The sequence below is a fragment of the Chrysemys picta genome, chromosome 2 (assembly GCF_011386835.1).
Source record: "Chrysemys picta bellii isolate R12L10 chromosome 2, ASM1138683v2, whole genome shotgun sequence".
NCBI lineage: Eukaryota > Metazoa > Chordata > Testudines > Emydidae > Chrysemys > Chrysemys picta.
Window position 1 is genome coordinate 153,718,768 of NC_088792.1, and position 13,234 is coordinate 153,732,001.

General features: G+C 44.8%; 1 protein-coding gene across 4 annotated transcripts in view; it reads left to right on the forward strand.

The window, feature by feature from the left end:
* SLC23A2 (solute carrier family 23 member 2) overlaps positions 1-13,234 on the forward strand; it is a 129,781-nt gene that overhangs the window by 17,289 nt on the left and 99,258 nt on the right. The gene's annotated exons all lie outside the window — the stretch shown is intronic.

A 13,234-nucleotide genomic window follows, 5' to 3' on the forward strand; every position in this document is an offset into this window, starting at 1 on the left:
AGTAGTGTACTGATGGTAACTCTAGTCTGGAAGGTGGAAAAAAGTCTGGGGGTGGTCAGCTATTTTCAGATTATAAGAGGCAAAAAAGTTTAGACTTCTAGGTTTTCTTCTACGTACCGACTGTTTCAAATACTGTAAATTATTAAGAACCTATCTTGACCTCTAGATATAAAACAAATATATAAAAACAAATTCACCACTTACTACGAAGAAGTGAATCCAAATTGACAACTCTCAGCTATGTTTGTTTAGATTAACCCCCCCCCCCCCCCCCAAAAAAAAGCACACCTTGGAAAACGGATCAGGATTTTGAAATATCACTTTGTACTATAATTGCACTGTAACATAGTGGACTCACCACCTGACGCGCCCAGTTGTGGCAGGGTGCAATGCTGTGACTTGTCCTTGTCTCCGGCATCTTTTTTAGGCAGTCCATCTCTCAATGGGTCTTCTGTTGCCCAGCCCTTCAGCCAAGTTGCAAAGTTCAGTGTCCTGATGTGGTAGCAGAAGGGTCCAACTGAAAGTTCACAAAACACCCCAATACAAGAGAGCCTTTTGCTCCCATCTTGGGCTATTCCTGAGCCTGTCTTTTGGCTCAATATTCCTTACATTGGGCTTGCATGCCTCAGAGGCTGGTAGGGGAACCCAGGCCCACCCTCTGCTCTGCCTGGGGACCCTGTATAAAATAGCTAGGTCTGCCCCTTCAGACAGGCCTCTGTTTTCCTTTGCCACTTCAGATCTCCAAGCCGCCTTGTGCTGCTTTCTTGCAGTTTGTGCTTAACATAACTTCCCTTCAGGCTTCTCCCTAGATCCTCCCAGTTTCTTGTTTCTCTGCTAAACTAGCTACCCTTCCCTCTGTCTTGGGCTCCACTGAAGTGCTTTTACTGCCATACTTCAGGGCCTTCCTATCCATGTGTCTAAGAAAGCTGTGCTAATTGACTCAGGAGGGAGTGAAGTCCAGTCCAGCCCTTTGCCCTTTAATAATAGGGAGATTTCAGAGGTTCTTAACCTCTCCACTTCAGGCAGTGAGGCACATGGATATCCATTCTCAAAATCATGTTAATATTAAGATTGAGACAATTTAAACACAAAGCAATTCTGTTAGTGTTGAGGACATGCACTATATGCCCTTCAGTATATAGATGATGTTAGGTACAACCATAATAATCCGGATCTCATCTTGTGTGTGGTAGAGGACATTATATCCTTCTCCTTCTGTACAAGTGGCGTTTTGATCCAATGCTTGTGACGTCGAAGTGCCGGAGAAAATGAGCTCTCTGAATGATTCCAGGGTTTTTAAAAGGGCACAGAGGAAGAGTAGTTCTGTTAGAACTGCTTTTGAAAAGGTCTAAGCAGCAATACGACATTTAATTGTATTCTTGTATTAGACTTCTAGGTTTTATGTTGGTTAAAAATAATGGCTGAAATAGGGTTTCTTGAGTGCAATTACTAATCATATTTTAGATGTAAAGGAATGTTTGCTTCTTATCTGCCTTGTGATTAAGGGGATTGAGGTCTGATTTCAGTAACCTCCTGTTAACATGAACAATATGTTTGTTTTTAGATTAAAATGGCTCAAAGTATATAGAGTCAAATGGGTATAAATACTGAAGGAAAAGTTGGTTGATTTTTTTTCTTCTTCCCTGATGGTGTTTTAAATCTAACACTGCACATAGGGCTGGTTTGGAATGTTCTGGGCATCCCTGAAATTTATTAGTTGCATATATTTGTAAGTCAGCTACCTTATTGCGTGAGTCATTTTAAGTGGACTGGATAAAACATTTTGAGAATGTATTTGTAGAGAGCAATTCTGTATTGTCAGGTGAATGAGCAAGTTGACTTAGTAGGTCTCCTCCATATCTAATTTTTGATTCTGTATACTTGCACTCCTAAGTACATGTAATAGATTCTTATGCCTACATGCATTTAGTAAGCTTGAGCCCCATTAGTAATTTAAAATGCACTAGCACATTTTCATTGTGGCTACTCCGGTTTGCTTGTCATCTCTTGATATCTCATTAGACTTGTTGGCAATGTCCCCCCACGCAAATGTCTTCAGTGTGCTTTCAACTCTTATCAGGGTGCTTGCTCTTGCTGTGATCAGCTGTAAAATTTAAAAGTACTTTGGAGTGGGGAGAGAGAACTTTTAGTCTTTGTGCACATGCCGGAACCCTAGCGTAAACAGGCTGCTGCTGGTATTTGAAGCACTATGCCCACTAGAGCGGAGTTAGATGATACGGCCGTTAATATGCTGGTGGCCTGTCTACGCCAGGGCTATCAACGTTGCTAACGCCAGTGTAGCTGAACTGGTATTAGCCATGATGGGAAATCTTTGAAAGGAGCTTTGGGTCAAATAGGTGTGGCCTGAAGTTACGCTTGCAGAGTACTATAGATGTAAACTGAACCCACTTTTGAGACACATCTGTGATCATGGCTCTTATTTGGCTACCATAGTATCATTGTTTTTTGGTGGTCTTTTTGGTGTCACTAGTTTAGCATTATCAGTTAGAATACTATACTGTGCCTTTAAGTATACATTTCAAAGTTTTTCTATTTTGTGGTGCTGATTGAATTTAAGCTTTAAAAAATAATCTTACAATATTCATGAGCATATAAATGCTTTCCAAAAAAAGCCCCAAACCTACAACCTTGATAGCTTGTCATGGCTTTGTCACTTGTCATTCTATGAAATTATTACTAGCTTGTAATTCGGAATAAAATGCTGCATTACAAAAATAGCAACTCTCTCTTGTTTCTCTGGCAAATGTTAAATAAAATTAAAATGCCATGAAGTCAAATAGAAGTTGAGAGCTGACTGCATTGTGATAGGATTTGAACATGCTGTGGCTTTTACCTTTCTTGTGGGAAGGGATGCCTGCTTTGTGTTATCTGAGGCCTGGTCTACACTACGGGTTTAGATCGACTTTAGCAGCTTTAAATCGAATTAAGCCTGGACACGTCCACACGACGAAGCCCTTTCTTTCGACTTAAAGGGTCCTTTAAACCGGTTTCTTTACACCACCTTCGACGAGGGGATTAGCGATAAAATCGGCCTTTGCGGGTCGGAATTGGGGTAGTGTGGACGGAATTCGAGGTTATTGGCCTCCGGGAGCTAGCCCACAGTGCTTCATTGTGACCGCTCTGGACAGCACTCTCAACTCAGATGCACTGACCAGGTAGACAGGAAAAGACCCACGAACGTTTGAATTTCATTTCCTGTTTGCTCAGCGTGGAGAGCACAGGTGACCACGCAGAGCTCATCAGCACAGGTAACCGTGATGGAGTCCCAGGATCGCAAAAGAGCTCCAGCATGGATCGAACGGGAGGTACGGGATCTGCTCGCCATATGGGGAGATGAAGCAGTGCTAGCTGAACTCCGTAGCAGTAAAAGAAATGGCAAAGTATTAGAAAAGGTCTCCAAGGCCATGAAGGACCGAGGCCATAACAGGGACACACAGCAGTGCCGCGTGAAAATTAAGGAGCTACGGCAAGCTTACCACAAAGCCAGAGAAGCAAACGGAAGGTCCGGGGCAGAGCCGCAAACTTGCCGCTTCTACGCGGAGCTGCATGCCATTCTAGGGGGTGCAGCCACCACTACCCCAACCGTGTGCTATGACTCCGTCAATGGAGAAACACACAGGGAAGACGGTTCGGGGAACGAGGAAGATGAGGATGGAGGTACTGTAGGTAGCTCACAGCAGCAAGGAAGCGGAGAAACCGGTTTCCCCAACAGCCAGGATATGTTTGTGACCCTGGACCTGGAACCAGTAACCCCCGAACTCACCCAAGACCCTCAGGGCATACAGGAGACCTCTGGTGAGTGTACCTTTGTAAATATTTGTAAACATTACACATGGTTTAAAAGCAAGCGTGTTTAATGATTAATTTGCCCTGGCAATCGCGGCCAGTACATCTACTGGAAAAGTCTGTTAACGTGTATGGGGACGGAGCGGAAATCCTCCAGGGACATCTCCAGAAAGCTCTCCTTCGTGTACTCCAGGCCAGTAGCACGTAGTCTGGAATCATTGCATAACAAAGCATGGCAGCGTATGGTCCCGGTGTTTGCTGGCATGCAGACAATATCCATTCCTTATCTCTCTTTGTTATCCTCAGGAGAGTGATATGTTTCACGGTCACCTGGTTGAAATGGGGTGATTTTATTAAGGGGACATTCAGAGGTGCCCGTTCCTGCTCTTCTGAACAGAAATGTTCCCCGCTGTTAACCACGGGGTGGGGGGAGGGGTGAAGTGATCATCCCAGAGAATCGTGTGGGGGGTGTGGTTTACTTGGGTTTGTGCTGCATGTTAACCGGGAAACCGCAGCCCCTCCTTTTACATTGAAAACCCATTTTCAATGGCCAACCCAATTCATCCTTGATATGGGAAATGCGCTGCTGTTTGAAACCTTTCCCGCATGTTAAGAAGGTTAAAAAAGCCAAAAGACTGTGGCCTACCATGGCTGCCTGCAAGCCGAAATATGTTGCCTGGGGCACTGCATGAGTGATCTCTCATACCAAACCGGCAGGCAGAGGAAAAATGCGACCTTGTAATGAAAGAGTGTACCCATTGTTCTCTAAAATGTGTCTTTTTTAACCACCTCTCCCTTCTCCTCCACCAGCTGCAAATGTTTCTCCTTCGCAGAGGCTAGTGAACATTAGAAAGAGAAAACGGAGGACGCGGGACGATATGTTCACGGAGCTGCAGATGTCCTCCCACGCTGATAGAGCACAGCAGAATGCGTGGAGGCAGTCAATGTCGGACATGAGAAAAGCACAATATGAACGAGAGGAGAGGTGGCGGGCTGAATGGCGGGCTGAAAAGAGCAAGTGGCGGGCTGAAGACGATAGGTGGCGTCAGCTTGCAGACAGACGGCAAGAGTCAATGCTCCGTCTGCTGGAGCATCAAACTGATATGCTCGAGCATATGGTTGAGCTGCAGGAAAGGCAGCAGGAGCAGAGACCGCCGCTACAGCCCCTGTTTAACCAACAGCCCTCCTCCCCAAGTTCCATAGCCTCCTCACCCAGACGCCCAAGAACACGGTGGGGGGGGCCTCCGGCCACCCAGTCACTCCACCCCAGATGATCGCCCAAGCATCAGAAGGCTGGCCTTCAATAAGAGTTAAAGTTTTAAAATGCACTGTGTCCTTTTCCATCCCTCCTCCCCCACCCATCCCAGGCTACCTTGGCAATTATCCCCCTACTTCTGTGAGGAATTAATAAAGAATGCATGAATGTGAAAAAACAATGACTTTATTGCCTCTGCAAGCGGTGCTCGAATTGGGGAGGGGAGGGTGGGGTGGTTGGTTTACAGGGAAGTAGAGTGAACCGGGGCGGGGGGCGGGGGGGTTTGGAGGGTTCATCAAGGAGAAACAAACAGAAGTTTCACAGTAGCCTGGCCAGTCACAAAACTCGTTTTCAAAGCTTCTCTGATGCGCACCGCGCCCTGCTGCGCTCCTCTAACCGCCCTGGTGTCTGGCTGCGCGTAATCAGCGGCCAGGCAAGTTGCCTCAACCTCCCACCCCGCCATAAATGTCTCCCCCTTACTCTCACAGATATTGTGGAGCGCACAGCAAGCAGCAATAACAATGGGGATATTCTTTTCGCTGAGGTCTGAGCGAGTCAGTAAGCTGCGCCAGCGCGCTTTTAAACGTCCAAATGCACATTCCACCACCATTCGGCACTTGCTCAGCCTGTAGTTGAACAGGTCCTGACTCCTGTCCAGGCTGCCTGTGTACGGCTTCATGAGCCATGGCATTAAGGGGTAGGCTGGGTCCCCAAGGATCACGATAGGCATTTCAACATCCCCAACGGTTACTTTCTGGTCCGGGAAGAAAGTCCCTTCCTCCAGCTTTCGAAACAGACCAGAGTTCCTGAAGACGCGAGCATCATGTACCTTTCCCGGCCATCCCACGTTGATGTTGGTGAAACGTCCCTTGTGATCCACCAGGGCTTGCAGCAGCATTGAAAAGTACCCTTGCGGTTTACGTAGTCGGTGGCTTGGTGCTCCGGTGCCAAGATAGGGATATGGGTTCCGTCTATGGCCCCACCACAGTTTGGGAATCCCATTTCAGCAAAACCATCCACTATTGCCTGCACGTTTCCCAGAGTCACTACCCTTGATATCACCAGGTCTTTCATTGCCCTGGCAAATTGGATCACAGCAGCCCCCTCCGTAGATTTGCCCACTCCAAATTGATTCCCGACTGACCGGTAGCTGTCTGGCGTTGCAAGCTTCCACAGGGCTATCGCCACTCGCTTCTCAACTGTGAGGGCTGCTCTCATCTTGGTATCCTGGCGTTTCAGGGCAGGGGAAAGCAAGTCACAAAGTTCCATGAAAGTGCCCTTACGCATGCGAAAGTTTCGCAGCCACTGGGAATCGTCCCACACCTGCAGCACGATGCGGTCCCACCAGTCTGTGCTTGTTTCCCGGGCCCAGAATCGGCGTTCCACGGCATGAACCTGCCCCAGTGACACCATGATTTCCACATTGCTGGGGCCTGTGCCTTGTGAGAGGTCTATGTCCATGTCAATTTCCTCATCACTCTCTTCGCCGCGCTGCAATCGCCTCCTCGGCTGGTCCGGGTTTCGCCTTGGCATGTCCTGGCTCTGCATATACTCCAGGACAATGCGCGTGGTGTTCATAGTGCTCATAATTGCCGCGGTGATCTGAGCGGGCTCCATGATCCCAGTGCTAGCTATGGCGCCTGGTCAGAAAAAAGGCGCAAAACTAGTATCTGACGGACGAGGGGAAGGAGGGAGGGCGGGCCAAGTGACGACATGGCGTACAGGTACAGGGAATTAAAATCAAGAAAGGTGGCTGTGCATCAGGGAGAAACACAAACAACTGTCACACAGAATGGTCCCCCCAAAGATTAAACTGAAAACCCTGGGTTTAGCAGGCCGTTGATTTCACGGAGGAAGGGGAAGCAAATGAATATAGAACAAATCTATTTTTTACATCTTAAGACGACGGTGCAGCGTGACTGATAGCCCTCGGCGTCTTTCTGGGTGCTTGGCAGCAAATACTGGGCACTTGGCAGTTAGTGTATTACGATGGCCTTCAGGCCTATTGCACAATCTGCTGCTCAGGGAAGATTCTGCTAATGTGCGATGATCCAACTTGTAATAGGTAGGTTACCAGTCGTAATACACCATCTACTGCCAAAAGGCAAGGGGCTGGTGCAATGCAGCCCCACGGCTGCCAGCACCCAGATCGCCGATGAAGGCTACCAGTCTACTGCACCGTCTACCACCAAAAGGCAGTTAGCTGCTGCTGTGTAGCAATGCAGTCCCACGTCTGCCGGCACCCAGAGGACATATGGTGACGGTGAGCTCAGCTGAGCTGAGCGGGCTCCATGCTTGCCGTGGTATGTTGTCTGCACAGGTAACCCAGGTAAAAAGGCACGAATCTATTGTCTGCCGTTGCTGTGACGGAGGGGGAGGGGCCTGACGACATGGGGGAGGGATAGCGCAGTGGTTTGAGTATTAGCCTCCTAAACCTAGGGTTGTAAGTTCAATCCTTGAGGGGGCCACTTGGGGATCTGGGGCAAAATCAGTACTTGGTCCTGCTAGTGAAGGCAGGGGGCTGGACTTGATGACCTTTCAAGGTCCCTTCCAGTTCTAGGAGATGGGATATCTCCATTAATTAATTATAATATGTACCCAGAACCTCCCGCGACACTGTTTTGCATCATCCGGGCATTGGGATCTCAACCCAGAATTCCAATGGGCGGCGGAGACTGCGGGAACTGTGGGATAGCTACCCATAGTGCAATGCTCCGGAAGTCGACGCTAGCCTCGGTACTGTGGACGCGGTCCGCCGACTAGAGCACTTAGAGCATTTTATGTGGGGACACACACAATCGGCTGTATACAACCGATTTCTATAAAACCGGCTTCTATAAATTCGAACTAATTTCGTAGTGTAGACATACCCTGAATCTTGGAATCCCTATTGTGTTAAGTTACAAAGGATAAATGAGGCCGATATCGAGAAACTGGTCCTTTGTATGGAGATTCCAGTATCTGCTTCTGTCCTACTTAACAAAGGCAACATGCTTGCCTGTGCAGACCATTTCAGCTGGTGGGATGGGACAAAGACTTTCTGATACTGCACCCAAGCTCTGCCTGCAGTTCCCAGACCATTTGACTACTAGTCTCTTGTAATGTCTTTTAGACCAAGGGAATCCTAGTTATTTGATGAGACTATAAGGTTGTGGCAATTTTTTTTCTGAAGCCAGAATGAGTTATTTTTGGTAGGCAAGCTGTATGTCCCTCATTCAAGGACCAGCTGATTAGTCATTCTTTAAACAACCAGCACTTCAGATGAGAGGCCGAAAAGGCAGGTTTCTTTGTGAGAAGTGCATGAAGGGGAACTGAAGGAGGAATTCATAAGGAAGCAGGCTGGGCAAATACTCCATTACTTCTGCTGTTTGGTGACATTTACAAGGACATTGAAGCTGGAGGTCACTTTTCATTCTCGCTTAGGTTAGATGTTCTGGACAATTGAAATACATGCAGAATTAAGTACGTGTCAACAGTTTAACCAGAGAGGCATTGTGATCTAGTAGGGTAAATGCAAGACTGGAAGCTCATGAATCTTAATACTATCTCTGAAGCCATGTGCATACTAGGTAAAGGCATCATCTTTTGAAGTGTTTTAACTGATAGGATGTAGAGCCTCCCCCGCTTTGCCCTGAGTTTGGACAGGATCGCTCCTTTTTCAAAACATGTTGGGATTAACCATCAACAGCTAATGGCATGGACTACAGCTTGGTCTAGCTCTCACTACAGTCATTGAAAGACTCCTATTGACTTCAATAGCAGTTAGATCAAGCTCTGAAGATGTGTGACGGTGAGTTAGTCACAACTTCTGTGCCCCTTTCCACATCTTTAAATGGAGACAATGTTTGTCTACTGCACAGTGTTAGTGTGAAGATAATTAATTGTTTATAAAGTACTATATGATCATGCTGGTAGTATTATAAATTCAGGCTACCGGACAGTGGTTTTACTAACCCGATATTTACCCCGAATATGTTCATCTTATTAGTTTACTTACTCCAATTTACTCTTGGAATTTTATACATTTAAAAAATTTAACAGATGCAGGTGGAAGGACATCTTTTGTTTTTCCAAGTATTTTGGGGTTTCTGTTTTACTGTAGAGCCAGTCACAAATGTATTTGACTATTTAATCGAGCTAGCCCAATTTTCATTTTTTTTTTTTTAAATCAAGAAGCTGGAAAACTTGTGCAATAATGAAGAACTTGACTTGGTATAGTCCATTACCTAGCAAAATGGGGTCCTAGTTCATGATTAGAGCTTCTAGATGCTCAGTAATCTTCTCACAGCTGTGTCGTCTGACTTTGATGTTTGCAAATCCTTGGATGAAAGGCAATATAGAAGCAACATACTAGTCTCCCTCTGTAAAACCTGGGTCATGGTATTTCCAACATACTGGCATATTTCCATTGTCTTTTTTGTAAAATCCATCCCAGTTTTGATTGTATAGATCTCTAAGGGAGAAGATGGGGGAGAGTCAGCATGATCTCTTGAGGTGGTAGCTGATACTACTCTTGACAGAGAATTTCTCTATGATGCCTCTTCTACTCTAGGAAACACTAGTCACTGGCAACAGATTTCAGCAGTGGGTTCCTCTGGGTATGTCTGCATTGAATTAGACTCCTGTTGCTGGCTCGGATTACAGTGCTGTTTAATTGCTGTGTAGACCTTTGAGCTTGGGCCTGGGCTCTAGGTCCATCCCACCTTGCAGGGTCCTAGAGCCCAGGCTCCAGCTGGAACGTCTACTTTGCAATTAAACAGTCCCTTGGCCTCAGCCCCGTGAATCCGAATCTGCTGGTCCGGGCCAGCCGTGGGTTTTTAATTGCAGAGTAGTCATATCCTCAATCTATTCTGACAATGGTTTAGTTGGAAAGGACAAAGCATGGTAGGACAAAACAATTTTCAGCACCATTACCGAAAGCGTCATTAAGGCCATATCTACATTAAAGGCCATGTCAGTGTGGTTATGTCAGCCTAACTACACTGGCGTAGCCCCCTCATGTAGATGCCGCATAGGCAGATAGAAGGAGTAGTTCTGCTGTTATAGTAATACCACTTCTCCGAACCACATTTAGCTATTCCTAGATTCAAAGGCCAGAACCGACCATTGTGATCATTTAGTCTGACCTAGTATAACACACGTGAGAGAACTTCCCCAAAATAATTCCTAGAGTATATCTTTTAGAAAAACATCCCATCTTGATTTAAAAATTTCCAGAGATGGAGAATCCATCACAACCTTGGTAAATTGTTCCAATGGTTAATTACCCTCTCTGTTCAAAATTGACACCTTATTTCCAGTCAGAATTTGTCTAGCTTCAGCTTCCAGCTATTAGCTCATACTTCTAGCAGATGTAGCAATGCCAATGTAAATTGTAAGCGTTGACCAGGCCTGGGACTCAGTTAAAACAAGCAATACTAGCAATTAAACAATTTTAAACATAATTTCAGGGGAACTTATTGATGATTGTCAGGGTTTGTTTCCTACTGTTAGATGAGCATAAGACCATAGAATTGTCTGAATCCTTGGACTTTTGCTGTTTTCAGCAAGATCTTTTGGACATATGTTAGCTCAACTTCTGCACACCAGTTAACAAATGCTTTCATAGGCCATTCAGTACTTTCTGAATATGCTCAGTCTTTGTCCTTAGAACAATGCATCCAGTATATTAAGTATAATTACCATTTTTATTCTGTAAGCTGTTGAGACAACCAATGCCTTGTTGAATGGCAGGTAATAGATTGGTTGTGGAGACACCACAGTGTGTGGGTATCGTTAAAAAGAGGATATCTACACTGATCTCGTCTTGCCTTAATTATTCAAATAGGAAGTTGTCTATTGAAGGAAGAATATATAAGAAAGGGGTTTTACTCCAAATAGTAAACAACAGGGAGAGTTACTGCATTTAAGAAAAGGTTCAGGGCATATGGACATTAAGTAATGCCAACTAAGTGAGGTTAACACTTCATTGTGTTATGCATATAAGTAGTTACTAAAATGTGCCAAACCAAATTATGTACAGAAGCATCATAAAAGCCTTTTAACTTTAATACATGGTAAAAGAATAAATTGCTAGCCTGTCAAAAGGTTATAAAAGACAGAAAATTTATTCATTTAACCAATTTAAATACATGGCCTAAAATAAGGTCTTAAAAGGGTAGTCTTGTTGTAAGGATCAACTTTGTTTCAAGGTTTTACTCAAGATGGTAAAAATATCTTTGTAGTTGTTTGAACCACTGTTGACTTATTCTAATTTTCCTTTGTGACATTCCTTGATGACCAACATAGAAATGAAACATTTCCATTTCTATTATCTTCTCATTTATATTGGTTGGTGAATTGGTAAAAAAAAAAAAAAAAAAATTTCTCAGTCCATGTTGGACTTAAATGTGTTCTAAATCTTTTCTTACTTAAAGACTTCTATACTGAGGAAAAATTTCAAACCCATGGTGGTAAATCACACCTTGCTGTACCAATGTTAATCATTTTACTTGCTGTATAGACTATCAGTTGTGTTTAAGCAACGTCTTGTTACTGCCCATCTCCTTTTCCTATTTGTTTCTCCAGTGAAGTAGCAATGCTAAATTTGTAACGTTGCATTAATTTCCAAAGCAGCAAACTGGCTTCACAAACAGAATGGTGAGGAGGTGAAACTGGATGATTGAATAATACCTTTTATCTAAACATATCTCAAACAATAGCAAGGGGAATAATGAGCAGGACTAGTTGAACACTTGCCAGTCTGTGTAAACAATCTTTTCAAACTTGTTCCGTGGTGAAAGTGATAGACTACTAGATAGTTGCCATAATATGTTGAAATAAAGTGCAGCATTACATAAATCTTTCAGTGTATGGGCAAGAGTGAGGAGTGCTCAGATAATTTAAAAAGCATTAATAATAGGAGTTAATGTTTTGCTCTGGGATGAGAAACGAGCTGGGGCTAGACCCATAAAGGGATTTAGATGCCTCACTGCCATTTAGCCACCTCAGTCAGCTGCCATCTATCTCTGTAGGTGCCTAAAGTCCCTAGTGCTTAAATCTGTAGCTGGGCATGCACACAGCTGCCTCTGTCTAGGTGCCTAGCTCACAACTAAGATCCTCAAACAAGATGTTGCCTTGCCTAGCCTATCTAACAGGTGGTGTCAGGAACTGCCTACCAGAATGGGTGCTGCACAAAACACCACGAGGAAAAAATGGTGTTGCATTCCCTCTTTAGTCCAGTGGTTAGCATGCTAACCTAGGAGAAGAGAGCAAAGTGCTCCAATGCATATTTATACACAGGAACAGTTTCAACAGGAGAGCCTGAGAGAGCTGCCCAGCATGCACCTATAGCCCAGTGGTTACAGCATTCTCCTGAGTGGGGAGATCCAAGTTCAAGTCTCTGCTCCACACTCAGGCAGAGAATGGAACTGAACATGGGTCTTCCACATCTTTGTTGAGAACCCTAAATACTGGCCTAAAGGTTATAAAGATACTACCAACTCCTTTTTGTGAGAAAGGGCTAGACATCTAACTTCAGGAGAGGGTTCATGTTTCTGACTCCCAAACTTAGGCATCTACGACCTTTTGTAGATGGGGGAGCAATAGCTCAGTGGTTTGAGCATTGGCCTGCTAAATCCAGGGTTGGGAGTTCAATCCTTGAGGGGGCCACTTAGGGATTGGAGGCAAAAAATCAGTACTTGGTCCTGCTAGTGAAGGCAGGGGGCTGTACTCAATGACCTTTCAAGGTCCCTTCCAGCTCTATGAGATAGGTATATCTCCATGTGTTTGTTTTTGAGGGTTAGGTCTTAGGGCACTTCCTGCTCAGCTCAGTGGTTTTTGTGGCTCTATTCTTAGGCACCTAACTTCCCCTATGCATTGTATAGGAAGCCTGGGCACTTAACTCAGGGTTGTAAGTCTCACTAGGCAGTAGGGCACCTAAAAGTTAAGTGTTAAAATGCTCAATCTAAGTCTCCTTTGCTGATCTAGCCCCTAAAAAAAAAATAGTTAAGATACTCCATGTCCAGTTAGTGACCATAAATCATTGGGTTTGTCCTCATGATTAGTCACCAATAGTAAAACTAACTTGGGTAAATCCTGTTTCTTGTTCTGTTTTTAAGGTTTTCTGGAGACTTTCCTTGTCGTATAACACAAGCTGCTTTTCTGGGATGAACCTGTGGAAAGAGATTTATC